This window comes from Leucoraja erinacea, chromosome 25, assembly GCF_028641065.1.
Source record: "Leucoraja erinacea ecotype New England chromosome 25, Leri_hhj_1, whole genome shotgun sequence".
NCBI classification, from domain to species: domain Eukaryota; kingdom Metazoa; phylum Chordata; class Chondrichthyes; order Rajiformes; family Rajidae; genus Leucoraja; species Leucoraja erinaceus.
Window position 1 is genome coordinate 28892930 of NC_073401.1, and position 7437 is coordinate 28900366.

Genomic DNA, 7437 nt, shown 5'->3' on the forward strand with positions numbered 1-7437 from the left:
CCTGTCCCACCTGCCTGCGCTTTGCCCATATCCCTCTAAACTTGCCAATAGACATTAGGTGCAGGAGTAGGCCATTCGGCCCTTCGAGCCAGCACCGCCATTCAATGTGATCACGGCTGATCATCCTCAATCAGTCCTATTAGGCGTCACGGTGGCGCAGCGGTAGAGTTGCTACCTCACAGCGCCCGGGACCCGGGTTCGATCCTGACTGCGGGTGCTGCCTGTACGTTCTCCCCGTGACCTGCGTGGGTTTTCTTCGGTTTCCTCCCACGCTCCAAAGACCGGTCTATCTTGTACCTGTATAGTCTTCATGCTGACTGGTTAGCACGCAACACAAAAGCTTTTCACTGTACCTCGGTTCACCTGACAATAAGATAAACTAAACATAGAAATTAGGTGCAGGAGTAGAGGCCATTCGGCCCTTCGAGCCTGCACCGCCATTCAATATGATCATGGCTGATCATCCAACTCAGTATCCCGTACCTGCCTTCTCTCCATACCCCCTGATCCCCTTAGCCACAAGGGCCACATCTAACTCCCTCTTAAATATAGCCAAGACATGGCTACAAACTCTCGAGATAAATCCGAAAATCCTTCTATAAAAATAGTCCTCATAAAGATATTTCGCTGTCCCAATTCGAGGTGGATTGAGTTTCAAAGTGAAACCTCCATTAAATCTCTACTCTGTAACAGTGTAAGCACTTCCCCTCACCGTAAGAAGGGGGGGGAGAGGCCAATCCAGTTCTCTCCCGTCCATAAGTTCATCAGGAGCAGAATTAGGCTATTCGGCCCATTCAATCATGGCTGATCTATCCCTCTCAACGCCATTCTCCTGCCCTCTCCCCATAACCCCTGACACCCGTACTAATGAAGAATCTATCTCTGCCTTAAAAAAAAAAATCCATTGACTTGGCCTCCACAACCTCCTGTGGCAATGAAGTCCGCAGATTCACCACCCTCTGTCTAAAGAAGTTCCTCCTCATCTCCTTCCTAAAGGAACGTCCTTTAATTCTGGGGCTGCGACCTCTGGTCCGAGACTCTCCCACCAGTGGAAACATCCTCTCCACATCCACTCTGTCCAGGCCTTTCACTATTTGACAAACAGGTATTTATATTTTTGTAGCATAGGAATTTTTTTTAAATAAAGGAAGTGTTCTGCACTGCACTCTTATAAACGTTATTCTCCGCAAGAACGTAATCTCGACTTCTATCGCAATTCTTGTCAATGTTGTATTTATTTTGTGGATATATTTCAAATATGATGAATAAATGTTCTGAGGCAAGCTAACAACATTATTGGCTCTTTGATTTCATTATCCTCATTCCCGCCTCTTGATTTTGACTGAAGGACACGGCGTGGGAAGAGGCCCTTTGGCCCATCAAGTCCGCGCCCGTTCACACCAGTTATATGTTATCCCATTTTCACATCCACTCCCTACACGCTAGGGGGCAATCTACAGTCAACCGACAAACCTGCACGTCTTTGGGATGTGGGTGAGACCACACCTGGAGTATTGCGTACAGTTTTGGTCTCCAAATCTGAGGAAGGACATTATTGCCATAGAGGGATTGCAGAGAAGGTTCACCAGACTGATTCCTGGGATGTCAGGACTTTCATATGAAGAAAGACTGGATAGACTCGGCTTGTACTCGCTAGAATTTAGGAGATTGAGAGGGGATCTTATAGAAACTTACAAAATTCTTAAGGGATTGGACAGGCTAGATGCAGGAAGATTGTTCCCGATGTTGGGGAAGTCCAGAACAAGGGGTCACAGTTTAAGGATAAGGGGGAAATCTTTTAGGACCGAGATGAGAAAAACATTTTTCACGCAGAGAGTGGTGAATCTCTGGAACTCTCTGAACTCACAGAAGGTAGTTGAGGCCACAGTTCATTGGCTATATTTAAGAGGGAGTTAGATGTGGCCCTTGTGGCTAAAGGGATCAGGGGGTATGGAGAGAAGGCAGGTACGGGATACTGAGTTGAATGATCAGCCATGATCATATTGAATGGCGGTGCAGGCTCGAAGGGCCGAATGGCCTACTCCTGCACCTATTGTCTATGTTTCTATGAAACTGGAACGCCCGGAGAAAACCCATGTGGTCACCGGGAGAACGCACAGATTCATCGCACAGACAGCACCCCAGAGTCAGAATCGAACCTTAGTCTGGAGACACAGCGCGGAAACAGGCCCGTCGGCCCACCGAGTCCGCGCCGACCAGCGATCCCCGCACACTAACACTATCCTACACACACTAGTGACAATTTGAAATTTACACCAAGCCAATTAACCTACAAACTTGTACGTCTTTGGAGCGTGGGAGGAAACCAGAGCACCTGCAGGAAACCCACGCAGGTCACGGGGAGAACGTACAAAATCTGTACAGACAGCACGCGTAGTCGGGATCGAACCCGGGTCTCTGGCGCTGTGATTGCAATAGACAATAGGTGCAGGAGTAGATCACTCGGCCTTTCGAGCCAGACATGACTTCAGAATTAAGGGACAGAAGTTTAGGGGTAACATGAGGGGGAACTTTACTCAGAGAGTGGTAGCGGTGTGGAATGAGCTTCCAGTGGAAGTGGTGGAGGCAGGTTCGTTGGTATCATTTAAAAATAAATTGGATAGGCATATGGATGAGAAGGGAATGGAGGGTTATGGTATGAGTGCAGGCAGGTGGGACTAGGGGAAAAAAAGTTGTTCGGCACGGACATGTAGGGCCGAGATGGCCTGTTTCCGTGCTGTAATTGTTATATGGTTATATGGTTATCCCTTCAATGTGATCATGGCTGATCATCCACAATCAGTACCCTGTTCTTGCCTTCTCCCCATATCCCCTGACTCCACTATCCCACTCTCCCATCCGCCCCCTTCACAATTGTGGAGCAATTTACAGAAGCCAATTGTGGTTTACCGATGAACATACGTGCCTTAAGGGCCTGTCCCACTTCCAAGACCTAATTCACGACCTTTTTTACTCGTGGACATTTTCCATCAGGCTAGAAAAACGTATAATTCAATGGCAAACTCGGCAGAGGTGGTGAATTGGGTCGTGAAAGTGGAACAGGCCCTTTAGTATCTCTAAACTAAATAGACACAGTGCTGGAGTAACTCAGCAGGGCAGGCAGTATCTCTGGAAAAAGCTTTGACAGATTGCTACGCCTGTAACAGCCACTGGATTCGGCAGATGCTGCAGATTAAAAATCAATCCTTCCGATCAAGTTAAAGGCCGATTGCCATTTGAAACACTGCTTGCTCTTGTTGCATTCTCGCTGTTTCCGTTGCATGGGGAAAATGAAGCATCACGCGGAACATAATTTAATTCAGCTGACATTATATAAGCCAGCAGAGGCACCGTGCATCACCAATCTCCATGGTCAAGTCTACCCTGTTTTGCCTCTGCCTGATGTTTTTTTTTCTCCGCCAATTAGTAAAATAATTGTAACTTCATGCTGCGGAATCTGGTCAGGCGGCACATATCACGTGGGGGATATTTACACTGAAATAGCCGGCATGTAGCAGAGTCATTTGGTTTAGAGATGGGGGGTCAAGGAAAGAGCATTCACGTCGCGGCCCTTGATTCCACCGATCTTTCCACCAGCACGCACTAGAAGCGACAAGGCAGACACCATTGTCTGCAGATGCGGAGAATGTGTGGCTGAACAGCTTCACATCTTGTGTGTGTGGACTCGATAAGAAGAGGTTTAGAGATGCAGCGTGGAAACAGGCCCTTCAGCCCACTGAGTCTGCTCCGACCAGCGATCCCCGCTGGTTGTGTCGACCAGCATCTGCAGTTCCTTCTGACACATGGATAGGACAGGTTTGGAGGGATATGGACCAAACGCAGGCAGGTGGGGCCAGTGTGGATGGGACATGTTGGCTGGTGTGGGCAAGTTGGGCTGACGGGGCGTGTTTGCACGCCGGATCACTCTTTGACTCGAAGTGTTCTCAAAGTGGTCTCCAAATCCGAGGAAGGACATTATTGCCATAGAGGGAGTGCAGAGACGGTTCACCAGACTGATTCCTGGGATGTCAGGACTGTCTTATGAAGAAAGACTGGATAGACTTGGTTTATACTCTCTAGAATTTAGAAGATTGAGAGGGGATCTTATAGAAACTTACAAAATTCTTAAGGGGTTGGACAGGCTAGATGTAGGAAGATTGTTCCCGATGTTGGGGAAGTCCAGGACAAGGGGTCACAGCTTAAGGATAAGGGGGAAATCCTTTAAAACCGAGATGAGAAGAACTTTTTTCACACAGCGAGTGGTGAATCTCTGGAACTCTCTGCCACAGAGGGTAGTTGAGGCCAGTTCATTGGCTATATTTAAGAGGGAGTTAGATGTGGCCCTTGTGGCTAAGGGGATCAGGGGGTATGGAGAGAAGGCAGGTACGGGATACTGAGTTGGATGATCAGCCATGATCATATTGAATGGCGGTGCAGGCTCGAAGGGCCGAATGGCCTCTACTCCTGCACCTAATTTCTATGTTTCTGTGTTTCAAAGATGAAAGGAGATGGCAGTGGGAATGGAGCCAATCAGTTATTAAAATGGATTGGATTATGTGAATATTTGAGCATCATATTTAGAGGCAATTTAGTTTTTAGTTTAGTTTAGAGATACAGCGCGGAAACAGGCCCTTCGGCCCACCGGGTCCGCGCCGACCAGCGATCCCCGCACACTAACACCATCCTACACACCCTGGGGGCAATTGTTACATTTACACCGAGCCAATTAAACTGCAAACCTGCACGCCTTTGGAGTGCGGGAGGAGGAGACCGAAGATCTCGGAGAAAACCCCACGCAGGTCACGGGGAGAACGTGCAAACTCCGCACAGACAGCGCCCGTAGTCAGGATGGAATCCCGGGGTCTCCGGCGCTGCAAGCGGTGTAAGTCTGCAACTCTACCGCTGCGCCACCGTGCGTGCTAACCAGTCAGCGGAAAGACAAAGCATGATTACAATCGAGCCGTCCACAGCATGCAGATGCGTGATGAAGGGAGTAACGTTTAGCTCAAGGGTAAAGGGTCTCTGCGAATGCCAGGATGTGTGAGGGGTTGTGGGGCGTGACTGTGCCCCTTTTCCAGGAGGAGTTATCCCCTGGGATAATCTCCCAGGGATGGAAAATAACCCGGAGGTTACACAAAAAAGCTGGAGAAACTCAGCGGGTGCAGCAGCATCTATGGAGCGAAGGAAATAGGCAACGTTTCGGGCCGAAACCCTTGAAGGGTTTCGGCCCGAAACGTTGCCTATTTCCTTCGCTCCATAGATGCTGCTGCACCCGCTGAGTTTCTCCAGCTTTTTTGTGTAACCTTCGATTCTCCAGCATCTGCAGTTCCCTCTTAAACACATGGAAAATAACCCGGTGGATTAACGGAGCAAAATGGTCTCGGCAGACAGATGGTAGAGTCGTGAAACATTAATGCGGGGAGGCAGGGAGCACAGTTTGATTAACTCCTTCACCGCCTGCCATCTACACATTGTCCAAATTATGTTTGCAAGACTGCAGGCTCCCCTGCCCTCTGCATGGTCAATAGTCAATGGTTTATTTATTGTGATGTGGACCAGTTTTCCTACAGCTCAGCTAGACTGTCCCTGTACATGGCAGTTAGAGCAGTCCGCACAGATCAGTCCACCGTGTCCATATACAAGAGGCATCATTGTGGCCCCATTTTAACAGTCTTGTTTAGTTTAGGGATGCAGCAGGGAAACAGGCCCTTCGGCCCACCCAGCCTGCACCAGCCAGCGATCCCCGCACCATAAAACTATCCCACACTAGCGACATATTTTACATTTATACCGAAGCCAATTAACCTACAAACCCGCACGTCTTTGGAGAGTGGGAGGAAACCGAAGATCTCAGGGGGAAAAAACCCACGCAGGTCACGGGGAGAACGTACAAATTCTATACAGACAGCACCCGTAGTCAGCAGGTTCTGTCCCTGTGGAAGATTTGTCTGCCCCAATCATTATATAAATGTGTACAAAATCATGAGAGGAATAGGTCGGGTAGACGCACAGAGTCTCTTGCCCAGAGTAGGGGAATCGAGGACCAGAGGGCATAGGTTTAAAGGTGAAAGGGGAAAAAAATTAAATAGGAATCTGAGGGGTAACTTTTTCACACAAAGGGCGGTGGGTGTATGGAACGAGCTGCCAGAGGAGGTAGTTGAGGCTGGGGCTATCCCAACGTTTAAGAAACAGTTAGACAGGTACATGGATAGGACAGGTTTGGAGGGAAATGGGCCAAATGCGGGCAGGCCGGGACTCTATTCCCTGGAGCGCAGGGAATTCTGAGGATAAATACATTTTTGTGATAAATGAATCTCACTGAAATAGTTCAAGAAGCAGTGCTCTAAACTAAACTAAACTAATATTGGCATTTAAGAAAGGTACATAGATGTGCAGAGAATGGAGGGACACAGTGTATGTGCAGACAGATAAAGTTAGTATATCTTGGCATCATGCTTGGCACAGACATCTTGTTCCCCGAGCTGTACTTTTATGTGTTCTCTGAAGTGCAGTCAATGCCGTGACGCAGATGATAACAGTAGCTCATTTGTATCGGTCAAGTTACCATGCACTAAATTGGAAATTGGCCGGATAATCAATTTTTAGAGTCATGGAGTCATACTGCGTGCAAACAGGCCCTTCGGCCCAACTTGCCCATACTGGCCTAAAATGTCTCAGCTACACTGTCCGCGTTTAGCCCATATCCCGCCAAACCTGCCCTATGCATGTACCCGTCTAACTGTTTCTTAAACGTTGGGATAGTTTCGAGACAAAACGTTGCCTTCGCTCCATAGATGCTGCTGCACCCGCTGAGTTTCTCCAGCTTTTTTGTGTACCTTGCCTCTAAATATGATGCTCAAATATTCACATAATCCAATCTATTTTAATAACTGATTGGCTCCATTCCCACTGCCATCTATCTCCTTTCATCTTTGAGAACACTTAGAGTCAAAGAGTGATCCAGGGTGGAGACACGCCCCTTCAGCCCAACTTGCCCACACCAGCCAACATGTCTCACCCACACTAGTCCCCGCTCTGGTATCTTTGGTCCCACCTGCGTGCGTTTGGTCCATCTTCCTCCAAACCTGTCCTATCCATGTGTAAGAATGAACTGCAGATGCTGGTTTAAACCAACGAGAGACACAAAAAGGTGGAGTAACTCGGCGGGACAGGCAGCATCTCTGGAGAGAAGAAATGGGTGATGTTTCGGATTGAGACCAAGGGTGACGTGTTGGGTCTCGACCCGAAACGTCACCCGTTCCTTCTCTCCAGAGATGCTGCCTGTCCCGCTGAGTCACTCCACCTTTTTGTGTCTATCTTCTGTCCTATCCATGTACCTGGTCGGTGCGGACTCGGTGAGCTGAAGGGCCTGTGCCCGCACTGTATCTCTAACTAAACTAAGGTGGGACATTTTGATACAAGATCACTGAAGGGGAA